Source organism: Dasypus novemcinctus, chromosome 26 (genome assembly GCF_030445035.2).
Source record: "Dasypus novemcinctus isolate mDasNov1 chromosome 26, mDasNov1.1.hap2, whole genome shotgun sequence".
In the NCBI taxonomy this organism is placed as follows: Eukaryota; Metazoa; Chordata; class Mammalia; order Cingulata; family Dasypodidae; genus Dasypus; species Dasypus novemcinctus.
The window spans coordinates 19882196-19904029 of NC_080698.1; the positions used below are offsets into that span (position 1 = coordinate 19882196).

At 36.7% G+C, this 21834-nt stretch overlaps 1 protein-coding gene across 9 annotated transcripts in view; it reads right to left on the reverse strand.

Moving 5' to 3' along the window:
- Positions 1 to 21834, reverse strand: part of CFAP20DC (CFAP20 domain containing) — a 341279-nt gene that overhangs the window by 211277 nt on the left and 108168 nt on the right. The gene's annotated exons all lie outside the window — the stretch shown is intronic.

Sequence of the window (21834 nt, forward strand, 5' to 3'; positions counted from 1 at the left end):
ACAACTTGGACTATTACACATGGCTGTGACTCTGTTCCTAACGCAGGCAGAAGAGAAAGGTGGGAGAAGCTTCACTGTCTCTGGGGCAACACAGGCAGCTTAAGCCTCCACAGCTTACAGCACCAACTATTAAAATTTATTTGGCTCCCAATACACAACCAGCAAGGGAGAAAGGTCAAGAAAGTCCAAAGCTAAAGAGAAACACTGCACTCAGAATAAATACAACTAGTAAGCCAGATGCCAAGACACCAACAAAAATTATAATCCATACCAAGAAACAGGAAGACACAGCCCAGTTAAAGGAATAAGATAAGCCTCCAGATGACATAAAGGAGTTGAGAAAACTAATCACAGATGTTCAAGCAATTCTCCTTAAAAAATTCAATGAGATGGTATATTAGTCAGCCAAAGGGGTAATGATGCAAAATACCAAAAATCAGTTGGTTTTTATAAAGGGTATTTATTTGGGGTAGAAGCTTACAATTACCAGGCCATAAAGTATAAGTTACTTCCTTCACCCAAATCTATTGCTATGTATTAGAGCAAGATGGCTGTTGGTGTCTGCCAGGGTTCAGGCTTCCTGGGTTTCTCTCTTCCTGGGGCTCATTTCTCTCTGGGCTCAGTTCCTCTGTTTTCTCCACAAGGTCAGTTGTAGACTATGAGCCTCTTAGGCTTTGCCTCATTCTACAAGGCCAGCTATGGACTATCAGGCGACCAGCTCTGTCTCTCTCCCTGGGGCTTGATTCTCTCTGGACTCAGCTGTTCTGCTCTTCTGTGTGCTTACTTCCAGGCTCCAGCTCAAAAACTCCCAACTCTGTCCTTTGTCATGTCTTTTATCTATGAGTCCCCATCCACCAAGGGGTGGGGACTCAACGCCCTATTGACATGACCCAATCAAAGCCCTAATCATAATTTAATCAAGTAAAAGTGAAAGTTTAGACAGGCCAGTTACAAACATAAAACCAATATCTATTTCTGGAATTCATAAGCAATATAAAACTGCTACAGAGGGCTAAAGAGATTAAGGATATTAAAATGACATTGGATGACAACAAAGAATTTGAAAGCATACACAGAAAAATAATCTTACTGGAATGAAATGCAGAATAAGTAAAGTGAAAAATACACTGGAGTCATTTAACAGCAGATTTGAGGAGGCAGAAGAAAGGATTGGTGAGCTTGAAGACATGGCCTCCAAAAGTGAACATACGAAAGAACAGATGAAGAAAAGAATGGAAAAAATTGAACAAGTTTTCAGGGAACTAAACGACAGCAAGAGATGTGCAAACATACATATCATGGCTGTCTCTGAAGGAGAAGAGAAGGGAAGAGGGGCAGAAGGAATATTTGAAGAAACAATGGTAGAAAATTTCCCAATCCTGCTGAAGGACATAGATATCTGTGTCCAAGAAGTAGAATGTACTCCTTCCAAATAAATCTAAATAGACCAACTCTGAGACTTAGAATGTCAAAAGACAAAGACAAAGAGAGAATCCTGAAAGCAGTAAGAGAAAAGCACAACGTAACATATAAGGGATACCCAATAAGATTAAGTGCCGATTTCTCATCAGAAAGTACGGAGGCAAGAAGACAGTGGTATGATATATTTAAGATACTGCAAGAGGAAGATTTCCAGTCAAGAATCTTGTACCCAGTAAGATTGTCTTTCAAAAATGAGGGCGATGGGAAGTGGATGTGCCTCAAGCAATTGGGATCCCATCTACAATATAGGAGGTCCAGGGTTCCATACCCAGGGCCTCTTGGTGAAGGCAAGCTGGCCCATGTGGCAAGTTGGCCCATGTGGAGTGCTGCCACACAGGAGTGCTGCCCTGTGCAGGAGTGCCGGCCCATGTGGAGAGCTGATGCAGCAAGATGATGCAACAAAGGGAGACACAGAGGAGAGACAATAGGAGACACAGTAGATCAAGAAGCTGAGGTGGTGCAAGAGAATGATCACCTCTCTCCCACTCTGGAAGGTCCCAGGATCTGTTCCTGGAGCTACCTAATGAGAATACAAGTAGACACAGAAGAACACACAATGAATGGACACAGAGAGCAGAAAATGGAGGGGGGGAGGAGAAATAAAAAAAAAATATCTTAAAAATGATGGCAAGTTTAGGATATTCACAGATAAACAAAAATTGAGAGAGTTTATAACAAAGAGACCAGCTTTGCAGGAAATACTAAAGGGTATGCTACAGCCTGAAAAGAAAAGACAGAAGAGAGAGACTTGGAAGATAGTCTAGAAATGAAGATTATATTAGTAAAAGTAACTAAAAGTGTCAAAAGAGTGGTGGAAATAAAATAAGATAGATAAAATCCAAAGGTCAAAATGGGTGAAATAAGAACTGCCTTTATAGTAATAATATTGAATGTTAATGGGTTAAACTCCACAATCAAAAGACACAGATTGGCAGAATGGATAAGAAAACATGAGCCATCTATATGCTTTCTGCAAGAGACTCACCTTAGACCCAAGAATACCAATAAATTGAAACTGAAAGGCTGGAAAAAGATATTTCACACATGTAGTAACCAAAAAAAAAAAAAAGGAAAGTCAGATTAGCTATACTTATATTAGATGAAATAGACTTTAAAAGACACTAGGAATGCACAATCTGAGGAGGAAGTCAGGGGGAAAAATTCCATTTACAATAGTGACTAAAGGAATCAAATATTTAGGAATAAACTTAACCAAGGATGTAAAGCACTTGTATTCAGGAAAGTACAATGCATTGTTAAAAGAAATTTAAAAAGACCTAAATAATTGGAAGAACATTCCATGCTCATGGATTGGAAGACTAAATATCACTAAGATGTCAATTTTACCCAAATTGATATACAGATTGAGTGCAATCCTGATAAAATAAGTCCACAAGTGATTTTTTAAATAAATGGAAAACACAAGTATCAAATTTATTTGGAACAGTAAGGAGTCCCGAATAGCCAGAAACATCTTAAAAAGGAAAAGCAAAGCTGGAGGACACTCATTTTTGGACTTCAAATCATATTATCTAGCTACAGTGGTAAAAACAGAAACGGTACTGGCATAAAGACAGACACAAGACCAATGGAAACTAATTGATGGTTCAGAAACAGATCCTCACACCTATGGTCAAGTGATTTTGACAAGCCTATCAAGCCCACCCAAGCTTGGGCAGAACAGTCCATTCAACAAATGGTGGTAGGAAAACTAGATCTTCATAGCCCAAAGGAAGAAAGAGGACCCCTATCTCACATGTTATAGTGAAAATAACTCAAATTCATCAAAGACCTAAATATAAAAACAAGAACCATAAAGCTTCTAGAAAAAAATGTAGGAAAACATCTTCAAGACCTGGTAGTAGAATGATGGATTCTTAAAGAAATAAGAGGAGGACCGAAATGGATTACTGATGCTTACTGTATGTAGAAGTTTAATGAACTTAACTGTAAAAGTGTGGAAATGGATAGAGTTGATGGTAACACATTATAGTGAGTAACACTATAAATGGGAATGTGGCTGGAAAGGGTAGTCCTAGGGATGTAAATGTCATTTGAAAGAAAGCTACAGAATAATCTAGGGACTGAGTAACACAGTAAAACCAGATGTGGATGAGAACTGTGGTTAATGGTACAGATGCCAAAGATCCTTTGTGAGCTACAGCAGATGTATGTCACTATTGCAGGGTGGTGGGAATGTGGAGCAGTATCGGAAAACTACAACTGGAATGACCTATGTACTGTGGCAAACAGTAATACTGCAATATTCATGCATCTATGCCAAAGATGTACTGTGTTGATAACAGGGGAATATGGAAAAAGTGTGCCAAATGTATGCTATGGACCATGGTTAGTGGTAATAGTCTGATGACATTATCTCATAATCTGTAATAAATGTTTCACCACGGTGTGTTGTGTTGAAGGAGGGGTGTTGTGTTGGAATTCTGCACATGTGCATGATTGTTTTGTAGGTTCACAACTTCTGTAATAAAAATATATTTAAATAAGTAATAGAGTGGGTTGGGGAAAAGATGTACTGAGTGCAGGATATGGACTATAGTTAGTAGTAGGATTTTGACAATGTCTTTCATAATTTGTAACTAATGTTTCAAAACAATGCAAGGTGTTGGTTGTGGGTTGATGTGTGGGACTTCTGTATGATGATGTGCATATTTGCTTTGAGGGTTTGCAACTTTTACTATATACTTATCGTTTATGTATATTCATGTACGAATGATATAAATAATAATAACAGGGTGGATTGGGGGTAAATACACCAAATGTAAGGTACTTTGGTTAGGAGTAATATTTTGAGGATGCTCTTTCATCATTTCTTAAAAATATTTCATAACAATGCAAGGTATCGGTAGGGTGAGGTATGAGAGCCCTATATGACGTTATGCATGTTTGTTTTGTAGCTTCACAACTTTTACTATACACTTATTGTTTATGTATGTGTATGTATGAGTGATATACTTCAATAAATTTCTTACATGAAAAAAAGAACAAACAAAAAACAAAAAAAACAATTACTCTAGGAAGAGGAAAACATGACAAGTCCTTTTACAGGGAGAGAGGTTTGAGGGGAGCGGAGGGTGCGGCTGCCAGGGTTGCCAGAGTCATCTTGGGTGAACCAAGGTAGAGAAAGTTCCTTGTAGAAGCACAATAACTCAATCTGTTTAGTAATCTCTTTTTACCTTCCAATTCCCACCTGCATTGACCAAATTATCTCTTCCAGAAATAGCAGTTCCATCTTTCTCTTGCTAATCACTGAGTCACCCATTTACTTTGCCCTCTGAAATCCAATACTCTTGAAAAATACTTACATCCTTTATATTTTTCTAAGAGCCATACACTCCTTAATTGAAACATAGCTTTCTCTGACAGCATCACTTCCCTTTCACCTCTCTCAAATGGAGATCATTTGTTCTTCTAAAATATCCTATTTTGAGGTCAAAGGGCTAGATGGTGTTGGCAGAAGGTTTGCACTTCTCACTTAACCCTGGCTTCTTTGAGGTCTGAGCCATTGCACAGACAGGCTCCTGTAGCTTCTTCAATCTTCAGATCATTCCCTCGTTGCCCCTACTACCTATCCCCAGAGACAGAGTCACACCAGCCTCTACACATATTCCTGAGAAATGTCAGAACCAGGTTCATCTTACCTTCTAACGTCCCATCTTTTTCAATACCCTAACAGTTCAAAAATCTTTCCTTCAAAACCTTTCTTTCCTCTCTAGTCTGTAACCCACCCATATGACACATTCTGCGACTTAACTTTGTTACCTTAAAATACTTCACTTTAAAAAATTTGAGCTGGAAATTATTTTCCATTATTTAAACATAATATTCCACTCTTTAATCTATCTGACAATTCCTTCTAGATAAACCCTACTGGAAACTCCTTTTAAATACATTCCTCCCAGAGAGGCAAGTGTTTGGGCTCTGGAGCCAGACTGGGTTTGGATTCCAGCTTCATTACTTACCAGTTATATAATCTTTGCAGTTACTTAACCACTTTGTGTCTCTCTTTCCTCACCTATAAATGAATCTTACAGATTTTTAGGATTAAATGATTAAATACATGTACAACTTATAATAGTGCCTGGCATATGGTAAATGCTCAATAAATGTGAACCATATAATCTTTTTGTGCTTTTATATTACAAAATGTACATATCCTGAGCGAGATAAATTTTTGCCATTCTATATACCTGCATAGCATATCCATCAATATATAATACATTCCTGCCAGGTGGGCCCTGATCCTCAGCAGACTTGCAACTTCTACCCTCTGGTTCATTGGACTTACCCAGGCCAGCTAACAGGGAGGTGAAGATAGTCAACCACCACACCAGGGAACTGAGAGTGCCTACAACTGCAAGTAGGAGATTGCATCCATCATCCACGTGGAACTTAAGCCCCCTCTCGATATAGAGGGGGAGTAGACATCACTATCCCAGGGTCCACAGGATGGAGGAATAAAATATGGATTAGTGCGGGCTTACTGATATTCTACTATAGAACTATTGTGACTAGTAATGGAAGAAATTGTAACAATGATGTGGAAAAAGTGGTCACAGTAGTTGCTGAGGGCAGGGAGAGGGAAGAAGAGATGTGATATGGGAGCATTTTTGGGACTAGGAGTTGTCCTAAATTATATTGCAGGGACAGATGCTGGACATTATATATCCTGCCACAACCCACTGAATGGACTGGGTGAGAGTGTAAACTACAATGTAAACTATTATCCATGCGATGCAGCAGTGCTCCAAAATGTATTCACCAAATGCAATGAATGCGCCACAATGATGACAAAGGTTGTTGATGTGGGAGGAGTGGGGTGGAGGATATGGGAACCTCTTATATTTTTTGAATGTAGCACTAAAAAAAAAAAAGAGATCATAGGAAAAAAAAATATGTATATATATAGTACATTCCAATCACCCCAGTCAGATCCCTTGTACCACTTCCCAATCAATTCCAACACCCCTCTCAAAGGTAACCACTAATTTCTTTCATCTTAGATTATTTTTGTCTGTTCTATTACTTTTTATAAATAGAGTCACAGAATACAGATTTTTCATTCAGCATTATATATTTTTGAGATTCATCAATGTTGTTGCATGTATTGGTAATTTATTCTTGTTTTACTGAGATTATTCCACTATTGAATATACTACAATTTGATTATTCATTCTTCTGTTGTTGGACATTTGGTTGTTGCAAGATTTGGGCTATAAAGCTGTTGTGAAATACTTGTACATTCTTTTTATACATACACGCTTTCATTTTATTGGATATTTACCTAGAAGTGGAGTTGCTGGATCATAGGGTATATATTTAACTTTATGAGAAACTTCCAAAGGTATTTCCAAAGTGGTTGTACCATTTTCCATTCCCACTAGCAAAGTACAACAATGGCTTCACATCTCACCAACATTTAGTATTTTCTGGCTATTTTATTTTAGTCAATAAGGTGCAGGAGTTCTTAACCAGGAGTCCATGAGCTTGAATTGAAATTCAAAAAAACATTATTCCTGTGGGGATGTGTTGGTGTAGGTGTGATATATTTATTAAATAATATACAGTCTACTGTGGACTTAGTAAGTGGTCTGTGGTTTTCACCTGACTGGCAAAGGGGTCCATGAAAAAAAAAAGGTTAAGAATCCTTGTTCTAGTGGGTGAAGTGGTGGTAATGCACAGCGATTTTAATGTGAATTTCCCTGAAGTCCGATGGCAGTTTCTCATAGACCTCGTTAGCCAATTGTAAAAAAATTTTGAAGTCTTTGTTCAATTACTGCCTGTGGTAGACTGAATTGTATACACCAGTTTGGACATATTCTTGGTCTTGGTCCACATTCTGGCGGGTGTGGACCTATTGTAAATAAGATCTCTTAAAGGTGCTACTTTAGTTAAGGTGTGGCCCAAATGAATCAGTTTGGGCTCTAATCCAGATTACTGGAGTCCTTTATAAACAGATTGAAAGTCAGACAGAGAGAGAAGCCACTGGGAGCAGCCAGAAGCTGGAAGTAGAGGGAATCCAAAGGAGAAAGGAACATTTCCTTAATTGCTACATGATTGTAAGGCCAAGGAACCCAAAGATTGCCTGCCAGCCATATGATACTGACCCTAGGAGGAAACAAGCCTCTTAAACCGTAAGCCAATAAATCCTGTTAAGCCAACCCAATATTTGGTATTTGTTTTAGCAATTGGGAAACTAAAACACTGCCCTCTAAAAAAAGTTCTCTCTCATTTTATTATAGAGCTGTAGGATATATTCTGAATGCAAATCTTTTATTGGATGTATGTATTAGGAATATTTTCTCTTAGTCTGTGGCTTGCTTAGTCATTTTCTTAACAGTGTCTTTTTTTTTTTCCACTTCTATCTCTTTATTTAAAGTTCATAATGAAGTCACAATTGCAAAATGAATTCATAAAGAGGTACTAGGAAATGAACCCGGGACCTCGTATATGGGAAGCAGGCACTCAACCATTGAGCTACATCTGCTTCCCAGTTAACTGTCTTTTGATGAGCCAAGTTGTTAATTTTGTTGAAACACATTTTATCTTATTTTTTCTCTTATGGTTAAAGAAATCTTCAATCCAAGATTGCAAAGATCTTTTTCTTTTTCTTCAAGTAGTTCTGTATTTTTATTATTTACATTTAGATTTGCAATTCATCTCAAATTAAATTTTGGGACAGGTGTGAAGTAGGGTTGAGAGTCATTTCTTTCCAGACACAAGTTCTAGTTCTTGAAAAAAGACTTTGCTATCTCTATTGAATTGCTTTGGCCCCTTGGTTGAAAATAAATTTTGACTATTTATGTATATATCTATTTCTGAATTCTTTATTGGTAGCTATGTCAATAGCAAAGTCTTGTTTACTATAGTTTTATACTAAGTCTTGAAATCATGAGGTGTTTTACTTTTTCAAAATTGTTTTGGCCTTTCTAGATCCTAGAATTTTTATATAAATTTGAGAAATGGCTTGTTAATTTCTGCAAAGAAAAATAGGAGAAAAAAAGAAAAAGCATGCTGGGATTCTGACTGGGATTAGATAAAATCTGTAGATGAATTTAAGGAATATTGGCATCCTTATAAATAAGTCTTCTGATCCATGAACATAGTATATCTTTGTATTTATTTAATTTCTTTTAATTTCTTTCAGCAATGTTTTGTAGTCTTCATATAAAGGTCTAGCACATGTATTGTTAAATTTACCCCATCATATTTTTGATGACATTGTAAATGGTATTTAAAAAATTTTTAATTTCAATTATTTATTTCTAGCATATAGAAATATAATTGGTTTTTGGTATACTGGCTTGTATCTTGTGACCCTATTTATTCTAGTAGGTTTTGTTTTTGCAGATTCCTTAGAATTTTCTATATGAGCAATCATGCTATCTACTTCTTCCTTTCCAACCCATATATCTATTTAAATTTCTAATCACTGTCTTATGGAACTGGCTAGGATCCAATATAAGGCTGAACAGAAAGGGTTGGAGTGGATTATTCTTGCCTTGTTCTCCACCTCAGAAACAGGCAATTGGTATTTCACCATTAAGTATGATTTAGTTGTAAGTTTTTCCTAGAGGCCCTTTACTAGTCTGATGTGAGTTTTTATCATAAATAGCCAGTTAATTTTTGTAAAGTGATTTTTCTGCATCTATTCGGATTATTTAATCCCTTTATTCTGTTAATGTGATAAATTCCATTGATTAATTTTCAATGTAAGACTAGCTCTGAAATTCTTGGTCAAGGTGTTAAAGATATTTGTTTATGTTCATGAGGAATATTGAGCTGTAGTTTTCTTTTGATGTGATGTCTTTGGTTTTGTTATCAGGATTATGCTGGCCTCATGCTAGAAAATGAGTTGGGAAATGTTCTTTTCCTTTAATTATTGAGTTTATTTAAAATTGGTATTATTTCTTCTTTAAATGTTATTAATAGAATTACCAATATTTTCATTTCCTAGGCAACTTAAGCAAGTACCATGAAATGAATTGGCTTAAACAAAGGGAATTTTTAACTTACAGTTTTGAGGCTAAAAAAAAGTATAAATCAAGGCTCCAAGGTGATCCTTTCTCCCCAAAGACTGTGGTGTTCTGGGGCAGGTTGCCAGCAATCCTTGGGTCCTCTGTCACATGGCAGGGCACGTGGCAGCATCTCCCAGTCTCTCCCTTCTCTTCTGAGTTTCTTTAATTTCAGCTTCTTACTTTCTCTTATGTCTGAACTCATTCTGCTTATAAAGGACTCCAGTAACAGGATTAAGACCCATTCTGTCTGGGCTTGGTCACCCACCCTTTAACTGAAGTAAACTCATCAAAAAGCCATTCTTACAATGGATTGACACCCATAAGAATGGATTAAATTTAAGAACATATTTTACTTGGGTACATACAGCTTCAAATCATCACAACCAGTAAAGCTATCTGGGTATTTTTGTTTGCTAAAGGCTGCCAAGGCAATGTACCAGAATTGGGTTGGTTTTTACAATGGAGATTTATTAATTTATAAACTTACAGTTCTGAGGCCATGAAATTGTTCAAGTCAAGGCATCATGAAGACATGCTTTCTTCCTGAGCAGCTGAGCTGTGGGAGATTAGGCACATGGCTGCATCTGCTTGTCTCTGCCTTCTACTCTGGAATCTGATGCTTTCAGCTTTTAACTTCCTCATCCTGGGTTCCACTAATGTCAGGTTGTTATTCTTGTGGCTTTCTCTCTCAGCTTCTATGGGTTCCTCTCTGACTCTGTGGCCTCTTTTCCCTTTAGATGCATTGTATTATTCTGCCAAAAGGCTACTGATGAAAAGTACCAGAAGTCGATTGGCTTTTATAAAGGGTATTTACTTGGGTTAAAAGCTTACAGTTACAAGGCTGTAAAAAGCCCAACTCAAAGTTGCTTTCTCACCAGTCAGTTGCCACATGTTGAAGCAAGATGGTCGCTGATCTCTAGCTTGTCTCTGCCATCCTCTCTGGGCTTCCTCTTCCTCTTGAGGTTTTGTGCTTAAGTGAAGTCATCCCTTCTCTCCTGGCATAGGACTTGTTTCTTTCTGGTCCTCCTAAATCAGCCTTGGTTGTTCTGCTTTCTTCTGAATCTCAGCTGTAACCTATCAGGCAAAATGTCTCATCTCTCCCTGGGGCTTCAGCTGTTTGAGCTTCTCCTTTCTATCACATGACAGTATAAAAAATGATAGAACTCTCTCTTTCTGTACTGTCTGTCTGTGTGAGTGTCTGTTTATATCAGACCCAGTGAGGGGGTGGAGACTCAGTCTGATTCATGCCCACTGAGGGAGTCAAATCAAAAGCCTTAAACTTAACAGGTATTCTAATCAAAGGCACCTCAGGTAAGTTTAATGCAATCAAAAGGTATCACACCCGGAGGAACAGACTAGTTTACAAACACAATCTTTCTCTTTTTGGAATTCATAAAATAATCTGAAACTGTTACATCCATTCTGTTTATAAAGGACTCCAGTAAGAGGATTAAGACCCATCCTGGGTCACTCCCTACTGAAGCAATCTAATTAAAGGGAAGGCCTCACCTACAATATATTTACACCCATAGGAAGGGATTAGCTTAAGAACATAATTTTCTGGGGTCCACAAAAGCCTCATACTACCACACTGAGTTTGGATTTTCTTTGTGGGAATGTGTTTAATTACAAATTCATTAAACAATAGATACAAGGCTATTTATATTTTCTATTTCTTCTAATATCAATTTGAGTGATTTGTATCTTTAAAAGAATTTTTCCCCTTGATCTAAATTGTCAAATTCAGTGGCATTATTATCTTTTCCTACACTGTCATTTTTGATATCGGTAATGTGTGTGTTCTTTTTTCTTCTTGGTCAGTCTAGGTAGTGTTTATAAATTTTACTAATTTTTTCAAAAACTAACTTCTGGTTTCATTGATTTTCTCCATTGCCCATTTTTTATTTCATTGATTTTATTATTGCTATCTTTTTGCCTAATTAAGATTGACTTTTTTTTACTAGCTTTATTTTTATTGACAATTGAAGGCCAAATCTTTATTTTTAACAGCTTTATTGAGCTATAATTCACCCATTTAAAATCAATTCAGCAGTTTTTATATATTCACAGATACGTGCATTACCAGAATCAGTTTTACAACATTCTTATTATTTTCCTAGCTCTTTAGGTGCATGCATATATTCCTGATTTTAATTTGTTCTTCTTTTAGAAAGTAATCATTTAAAGCTATATATTTCCCTGGAAGCATGGCTTCAGATGCATCCCACAAATTTGAATAAGTTTTCTTTTCATTACCATTTAAAATCAGTTTAAAACATCAGTTAATAATATTTTTAAATATCGCTTATAGTTTTTTTTTATTTGATGTTGATTATTTAGAAGTATGTTGCCTTATTTTCAAGTACTGGGTGATTTTCCAAATATTTTTTTGTTACTGAATTCTATTTTAACTCTTTTGTAGTCAAAGTACATACTTGATGTGATTTCAATTTTTAAAAATTTGTTGATGTTAAAATGGTCTAACATATAATATATCTTAGTGAATGTTCAACATGCATTTGAAAAAAATGTATATTCTGCAGTTGTTAGATGAATGTCAGCCTGAAGAACTTTAATATTTTTGTAGTGCCATTTTGCTGGCAATGAATTCTCTCAGCTTGCATTTCTCTGAAAATGCCTTTAATTTGCCTCAGATGTGAAGAATATTTCCAGTGGAAAAGGACTTCTAGGTTGGCAGGTATAGTTTTCCTTCTTTCAGCACTCTAAACATACTATTCTATTGTATTCTTACTTGCATAGTTTCTGATAAGAAGTTGGTCAAATTTCTTATCATTATTTCTTGGTATATAATGTATCAATTTATTTTCTGGTTCCTTTTAATATATTCTCTTAAAAGTAGTAAACTGATTTCCAGCAATTTGATTCTAACATGAGGTACCATAGTGTGGTTTTTATATATGCCTGCGTGTGTGAATGCGTACATTTATACTGCTCACGGACTGTTGATCTTATTGGATATGTGAGTATATTTTTCAAATCTTAAAATATTTTAGCCATCACTTCTATAAAAAATTTTGCCCAATCTCTCTCTGCTCTCCTGCTGGTACTCCAGTTACATACACATTAGACTGGTTGATATTGTCTCACAGATCACTCAGACTCTGCTCATTTTTCCTTCTTACTTATTTTCCTCCAACACTGCTTCAGTTTGGATAGTTTCTATATTTCCAGCCTCAATTTTATATTTCCCAGTGTCTATGCTACTGTTAAGCCCATCTAGTGAATCTTTCATTTCCGTTACTGTATCTTTTTGGTTCTGAAATGCTCATTTGAGTTTTTTAATAGTTTTCTCTTTTTCTGTTGAGGTTCCCCATTTGTTCCTTCATAATATTCTTATTTTGTCATGATGTTTGGGTTCCCTATCTCTGCCATACATCAGAATGTGCCTCCAGAAAGCCTGGGACTGTGAGGCAGAGCTCCTTTGTTTCCCTTCTTTTGGGAGTGTTGGCTATTGTCCAATGGTTGAAAGCTGTTACTCAAGTATTTTCTCCAGTTTTATATTTCTTTATAGTAGGAAGGATAGTGTGGGACCAGATACTTTGTCAAGGTCAGAAACCATGAAGTATGAGCAGTAATATAAATTTAAGTTCTTACCAGTCATTTCCCCTATTGGTTGCATATTTACTTTGCCAATTCCTACCACTACACTAACTCAGTACCATTTTCTACATATTTACATTGATTTTATTCCTGAAATATCTCAGGTTTGTCTCCTCTTACATTTATCTGCTACTACCCTAATTCAGGATCATATATCTCATCTGGGCTTCTGCACAAACTCCTAATTGGTATCTCTGTCTCTCTCCATTCTGACATCATATTTATTTTTCTAGATTACAGATCATATCATGAACTTCTCCATGTTGCAATTATTTTATTTTAATCTCTAGTGGGCTAAAAGTTTAAACATTTTTTTAACTCGGCTTTCAAGGCCCTTCATGGTGTCATCTAGCCTTCCTCTCCAGCATTGTATTTTTGTATATCCCCATCACACATTTCAGTTGAGGGATCAAATGTGAAATGAACTTTCATGCCTTACCCCAAATCTTACAATAAAATTCCCCAAATATTCACAATCCAGTGCAATTATTTCTACTATAACCTTCTCCAACTTGGCCACAGAAATCAGATCTTTTTCTTCAGCAGCACTTGGTTCGTAAGACTAGTTTGGTGTTTACCACAGTCTATTATCATTAGTTATTTATATGTTTGCCTCCCTGGCCATCTCCTAGAGGAGAAAGACCATGTGTCATTCACCTTTAGATTCATAATACTAATACATTTGGCACAGATGTAGGTCCATAGCAGGGGCTCAATAAATATTTGTTATTTAAAATAAATTTTAAGTTCCTAAGTTTATAATACCATCTTCACAAGTCAGTAAACATGGATTTATGTTGAGAAAATAGTAAAATAATAACATTATCAGCTTATATTAATTATGCACTTACTATAAGCTTTTGGAACTGTTCTAAGTAATAACTCATTTAATCCTAACAACTGCCTTATGAAGCAAATTCTATTATTATCACCATTTCACTGATGAGAAAACTGAAGCATGAGAGATTAAATGACTTGCCCAAGGGCCCCCAGCTAGGAATTTAAACTCCTACAATCTAGCTTGAGGGTCCACACTTAACCCTAACAGTATCCTGACTATTTGTACAATTTGTTAACAGGGAACCTTAAAGGTGGGTATTCATTTGCTTTTCAGAACAAACTTCTTTTGAACTAGCTGTCCCTGCTTCGCATAACCATTCAGGATCAGTAGAAGAAGGTATGGGATTGCTCTCTTTTCTCCAAATCTCAACACCTATCTAACAATGACAGGTATGTAGAGCAAGAAAAACATAGCATTCTAAAATGATTTTCAAATCAAGAAATGAAAACGTTTGCAAACCCTCAAATAAGTACCACCTAAAATGACTTATAGGTTAGAATGAGACATCTGTTAAGAGATATTTTCTAATTTTCTTCTATATATCTCTAAATGACCTTGTATCTAAATAAATCTGCCTTCGTTATTTCCTTTTCATTCAGTGATAGTCACGAAATTAAATTGAAAACTTCCAAATCATTGGCTCTTTGGGAAAAATTACATTTGAAAGGAAGTTTTTTAAAACAATATACTAAACCCTCGGTTTGTAATAAAAATTCTAACATATGCCATCAGAGTTGTGGTTCAAGTAGGTACAACTCCTAAAGAGTCATTTTGTCTATTTAAATGACAAACACTGGGTATTTAAGTGGTAAAGTTTCCTAAAAGATTTTGGGGTTGTAATTTATCATACCACTTTGTTATATCTCCAATGAATGATTTATTCTGAATGATATCTCATAAGTGAGCTTCCTATTCCAATGGAATTAAATTTACTGTATGTTAATACATACTTTGGTGGCAAGACATTGATGTTCATCTGACCCCATTATCAACTAATTGAAATTATATAAAAGAAGAAGATTGATTCCAGTGTGTCTTGACTAAGTGGTAACTCCATTCTTTAATCTGATGATTATTAATTTTTAAAACTGCTCTTGCCATTGAAAACCTAAGTAAAAATATAAATTGCTATAACTTAAATGTTAAAGTGAATCCTTCATGATTAAGAATAGCGTGAAAAATATTTTTTTATTTGAAGGTTAAACATTTAATGGTAACTGAACAGTAAGCAGCCTATCTATAAATATTTGTATTGGTGTGGCTATAAGAATATTAACTTTATTTGCTGCCTCTGGCTATCTGAAGAACCAAGGTAAAGTAAACAATTATCCTCTAGATCAGGGGTTTCAAGCTGAATGCCACAAGAGCTCAGGCACATAACTTAAATGAGTGAAGCAGGTAGGATCAGCGTGTACCTGAATTCCTGCGAATGGAAAGGACTTAAGCTCACAAGATGGTTAAAGCTCCATTTCAAGTGTACAGTTGCCACTCAACTCCAGCTGACTATTGGTTATGCAAGAAAACAGGCTCAATATTGCCAGATCTGATTTTTTTCAAAGGAGGTCAGAAATCCAGAATTTTATATGAAATCTCCTGATTTATAAATGTTAGCTGGAGTGCTTTTTTTAAGGAGGTACCAGGGCTTGAATCCAGGACCTTATACATGGCAACCACTGAGCTACATGGCTCCCCCAAGAGAGCTGGAGTCCCCGCTTTGTTTGTTTTTAGGAGGTACTAGGGATCGAACCCAGGACCTCACACATGGGAAACAGGTGCTCAACCACTTGAGCTACATCTACTCTCCTGAAGTGCTTTTAAAATACTGTGTTTCAAAGTTTGCTACTGAAATATCTCCCAGTTCCTAAAGGGCAGAAAGAAGTGAAGAGTGCTTTGGCAAAAAGGAGAATTAGGGCAAACACCACACCAACACCAGGGAGGTCCCTAGGAATGGCATCTTGATTGGATGGGGTGCTTTCTGTCATGTTGTTGCTTTTCATAGAAATTTCCCCAAATACATGATTCAGCTTTATCAGGAACAGACTATATTAGCAATGGGAAAGAAAAAACTTTCCCTGCCATAACATCTCTTGGACTGGGGAGAAACTGAGGGAAAATGAGAGCAAGTTTTACACTTTAATTTCTTAATATATGTTTGTATACTCTTGGACATTTCTGGAATCACTAAGCACATTTAGAAAGCTTATATAATTTGGCTGTGATAAAACTCAGTATTTTACTTCCAGGTCAGGAGGCAAATCAGACTTTGCCAATTTATTCAAGAAACATTTGTTGAGAATTATTATGTGCCAGGGACAGATAGGTGATACTGATAAGGGATAAAAGGCAAATGAGATATGCTTGTAATCTAATGGGGGAGACAGAGAAGGAAACAGATGATTAAAATGCAGAGCAGAGAAGTGTTAGGAGGGCTATGAAACTGTGAATCGCAATAATCAACTATGTCCAAAATAGCTAATTTACACAGGGAAATCATGATGTAGTACCTAAAGAGCAGTTAGGAACTATAACCCTTATCGAGGGTATACTCTGTGCCAGGTGCTGTTCTAAAAGCTTATGCTTATATTTTTAGAAGATTTATTTATTTATTTATTTCTCTCCCCTCTCCCCTCCCCACCCCAGTTGTCTGTTCTTTGTGTCTATTCGCTGCATCTTGTTTCTTTGTCCACTTCTGTTGTTGTCAGCGGCACGGGAATCTGTGTCTCCTTTTGTTGAGTCATCTTGTTGTGTCAGCTCTTCATGTGTGTGGTGCCATTCCTGGGCAAGCTGCACTTTCTTTCGAGCTGGGCAGCTCCGCTTACCGGGTGCACTCCTTGCGCGTGGGGCTCCCTTACATGGCACAGCACTTCTTGCATGCATCAGCACTGCGCGTGGGCCAGTTCCACATGGGTCAAGGAGGCCCAGGGTTTGAACCACAAACCTCCCATGTGGTAGACTGACGCCCTAATCACTGGGCCAAGTTCGCTTCCCGCTTATGCTTATTAATGCAGGTAAATCCCCACAATAACATTAATGGTATGTGTATTAGTCAGCCAAAGGGATGCTGATGCAAAATACCAGAAGCCTGTTGGACTTCATAAAGGGTATTTATTTGGGGTAGGAGTTTTCAGATACCAGGCCATAAAGCATAGGTTATTTCCCCTCACCAAAGTCTATTTCTACATGTTGGAGCAATATGGTTGCCAACATCTGTGAGGGTTCAGGCTTCCTGGGTTCCTCTGGGCTCAGCTCCTCTGTTTTCTCCACAAGGTCAGTTACAGACTATGAGGCTCTCTAGGCTTTGCCTCGCTCCACAAGGTCAGCTGTAGACTATCAGATGTATGGCTCTGTCTCTCTCCCTGGGGCTCCAGCCTAAGACTTCAGCATCAAACTCCAACATCAAAACTCCAACATTAAAAGCCCTCAACCCTGTCCTTTGCCATGCCTTTTATCTGTGATTCCCCACCCCTTGGTGGGTGGGGACTCAATGCCCTAATGACGTGGTCCAATCAAAGCCCTAATCATAACTTAATCATATCCAGGTTCAGATCAGTTTACAAATATAATAATCCAATATCTATTTTTGGAATTCATAACTATGTCAAACTGCTACAGTATATATACCTCATATTATCCCCATTTTACAGGTGAGAAAAATGAACACAGAAATTGTCACAGGGTCACACAACTAGTAAATGTCAGGACCTAGACTCCATGCTCTTAGCCTCCATATATTATTTGCATGTTATATATTTAACAAAATATAGGATAAATTAGGTTATAAATTGATTATCTCACTGAGATGGCATTTAGGCCTGATAGGAACACTATGGGTACAGAAGCTTTATCTGCTTGCTTATTGATTAGGACTGCTTCAAATCTAAGTGAGCAACTCTTTCTATATTCAACCATATCCAAAAGAAGTGTTAGAAATGTTGTAAGTGCTTTGCCTTTTAAAATGGAACATGAGCTGAAGTCACTATAAGATAGTGACTGACTTGATTTCTTCATACCAGTTTTTTTTTTTTTTCAAACTACATGTTCTTTCTTGCCTCCATATCTTTTTTTTTATATTCTCTTGTGAGCTGAGTGGGGATGGGGAGATGAAGTAGATAGATGAGTTGAAAAAGGTTAGAAAACAGCACCAATTACAGCAATTTTCTTTACATTTTAAATGGTACATTTTTTATGTCATTAGACACCTGGCATTGCGAGCACATATTCATCTGAAAGACTCATTTTCAAATATGAAAGACCTGTAAGTCAAGTTCACTTTCTATCTCAGCAAGATCTTTGTATGTTTTACTTGTAAGAGAAAGACAAATATGGTATTCACATGAGTGTCACTGAAGGGAAGGTATACTGTTTGTGTGTACACTGTAGCTATGTACAGAGTGATCATTATAGATTTTAATAAAATACTCAGAGTTCAGAGTTAGTTAACTAACAACGGTGACTAAACTCAAAAAGCAAGGTAATTACAAATTTTAATAACTGCACACAGTATTGTGTGTTGCTTTCATATGTGATTTAACTCTTGGAAACCATTTAACACTGAGCTCTAAACAATCTTAGATGAATAAGGAAATCAATATCTAAACACAGGAGGATGAATATAATTTTATTTGTCAGGAATTTGTCTTAATTTTGAAAATGATTTAACTTCAATAACTGTATTATCTGAATCCAATCTTTGAACATTTATGACTGATTAGTTCTAAATGCATTTTTTAAAAATTATGCTCCAAAGGGAAGCCATCAATTTCTTTCACAACTCAGCTCCAATTTGTTACTAGGATGCCAATCTCCACGTTCCCAAACTCAAAATGTCGGTTTTCTTCGATTCCTCTCCTTTACTTATGTCTATTCAGACAACAAGCCCAATGATCTGCCCACTGAAAGAAATGGTCAGCATGTACTTGTGTCCACTCCCCATACTCTTTTTAGCCCTTTGCCCTGCCTCCTTCCCAACACATGAAAACTATTCTTGAAGTCACCAATGGCCTCCCAACTGCCATGTTTCACTTTCCAATCTTGACTATTCTCCCTTGGTTTCCTTGATTCTACACGCTCCTTCACATTAAATTCTCAATGCTGTACTTTTTCCTTCATGGATTCTTCCTTTGCCTCTTGGGTGGGCCCTTAGCTCTAGCCTCTGGTTTTGTTGTTCTGTTTTCTTGATGCAGGCAGTTTCATTCATTCTCACAACGTTAACTGCCACCTCTACGTGAGGAAGCCCAAATGTGTAGGCCAGACCTACTTCTAAGACTCCAATATACATGTACCTCAAAAAATCTCAAAATGAATGTCTATCAAACCTCTTATATTTCCATCATCCCTTTCTAAACATGTTCTTCCTCCTGGATTCTCTCTATATATTGGTTGATTACATCACCAGTCATCCAAACTAGAAATGTGAGAGTCATCCTTGACTTTTCTTCATTTTAATATCCAATTAATCTTCAATTCTTACCAGTTAAAACTTTTAATTAATTTCCAACTCTGTCCTTTCCTCTTTATCCTAATTTCTATTCTCCAACTTTAGGATCTCAGCACTCTTACCTAGACCAGCATTCCTTCTTCTTCTCTCCCTCCCTCCCGCCATTCCTTCCTTCCTTCCTTCCTTCCTTCCTCCCGCCATTCCTTCCTTCCTTCCTCCCTCCCTCCCTCCCTCCCTCCCTCCCTCCCTCCCTTCCTTCCTTCCTTCCTTCCTTCCTTCCTTCCTTCCTTCCTTCCTTCCTTCCTTCCTTCCTCCCATCCATCATTAACCTAACATATATTTATTAGTGCCTAGAAGGAACCAGGTATACAAGTGCTGGGATACAACACTGGCAAAAAGAGATGAAACCCCTGCTTTCATGGAGTTTACTTTCTGGTGACTGCTGCAGTGGCTTTCTATCTGATCCTGCTGGTCTGCAGTCTTAGCCTTCTTATCCATCTTCCTCAGTGATATTCTATTTAAAGGGCAAATCTTGCTGGGTGAAGTAAGCCAGACACAAAAGGACAAATACTGTATGGTTGCATTATTATGAAATAAATAAATACATTGTGTGAACTCATGGAGTTAATAATTCAAATATAAATCACCAGAAAACAGAATGAGGTAGAGTATGGAAACCTAGGGTTAATCTGTGCAGATTTTGTAAAATGGCTTTTTGTAAATCTTTGGAAATGATTAGAAATGGTGAAAGCACATCATAGTGTTTGTAACTAGCAGAGCTATTATATGGGTATGATGGTGTTTGAAAGGGTAAGTCTAAAGTCATGAATATTACTATAAGGAAAGCTAAAAAAAGCAAAATGGGGCTGTATAACACAGTGAAACCTCATGTAAAATATAAATAGGCATAATATTGCATTATATGACTATTTTTACAAAATATAAACATGCTAGAGAGAAGGAAGCAAAATAGCAGCTATGTATAGCAGGAGAAGTATAGAGAAGTTGAGAGGTTATGAGTTATATTTGTTTGTTTGGTTTTTGTTTTTTATTATTATTTTTGGAATAATGAAGATGCTCTAAAAATGACTGAAGTGATGAATGCATTTATGCTTTATTAATATGCATCAATAAAATTGATCTGTTAAAAAAACTTAAGTGGAATTAAAAATAAAACATTTTACTATAAAAATATTGCAAATCTGAGCATATCACACCCTTCTGAAACCCCTTAAATGGCTCCCTTTCATCTATGGGATAAAGTCCAGGCTCCTTGGCTAGAAACACAAGGCCCATCAGAAGTTTGCCTCTGTTTATATCTCCAGCATCACTATTTCCCTATTATTGTGGTCTCACTGGACTTCCCTGTATACTCCATGCAGCTATGTCCTAATGCTTCTGTTTCTGTTGAAGGAACACTTCTCCCACTTCTTAAACTGCTTAACTCCTATTTCTCCTTCAAGACCCAGCTCAGGTATCCCCTCCTTTAGAGGGCCTTCCATTAGCAATGCCCTTGTGCTCCATAGTTCACTGTGGTTCTGCTCTTATAGTATGTTCCACATTATATGGAAAAGGTCTATATACGTATGTCTTAGCCCATTTGACTGTAACCTTCTGGTATTGCTTTGCAGCCATTCCTCTACAGCTACTGTCTTAGTCTTCATTAGCCTTAATCTGGATTATTGCAAATGGTCTCCTCCCCTCTACTTTCTATCCCTTCTAAACCATTCCAATTATTGCTACTATATTACTCTTCCTCTGACTGACAGTGTTTTCCTCTATTGATCTGAAAGGTATGATGGCTTACATTTCTTTATTACACTAGTTTCCAAAGAGTAGAACATGCACCATTTGTGAAATGATTTTAGATGGTACATGGTAATGGCATTAAGTGACTCTGGATGATAGAATAAGAAATTCCCTTTATCAGTTTTCTTCCTATTCTTCTGGCCGTAAGATGCCTTGAACATCTATATAATCCTCAACAAACTTTTTTGATCAAAGAGTAGGTTTCAGGACAGAGCCTTAAAAGGAAACAGTACCTAGCTAGACTTTAAAAATACCATTTTGTTTTCAGTATGTTTATTTTTATGGTTACATTTTCTTTTTGGAAAAGTATATAGGTTTTCCATTTACATAAATTTCCATTTATTAATTTCCATAACGTTTTCTTTAAAATAAATTTAATTAAGAAAAAAAGGAATCCAGTTTAAAGGAAGGTATTAAGTGTATGGTAGTTTAATAAGTATACAAACAGAGTAAGGTCATCAGAGTAGTATTCGAAAGACAAGTCAGTCAAATCATGCCCAAACTTCTCCGCCTGAGAAGGTTACGCAACAGGCATAACTCTCCCAACCTATGTCAGGCTATTGAGGCTTTTTACCTGGGAATAATTATTAATCATTCTTTTTCCC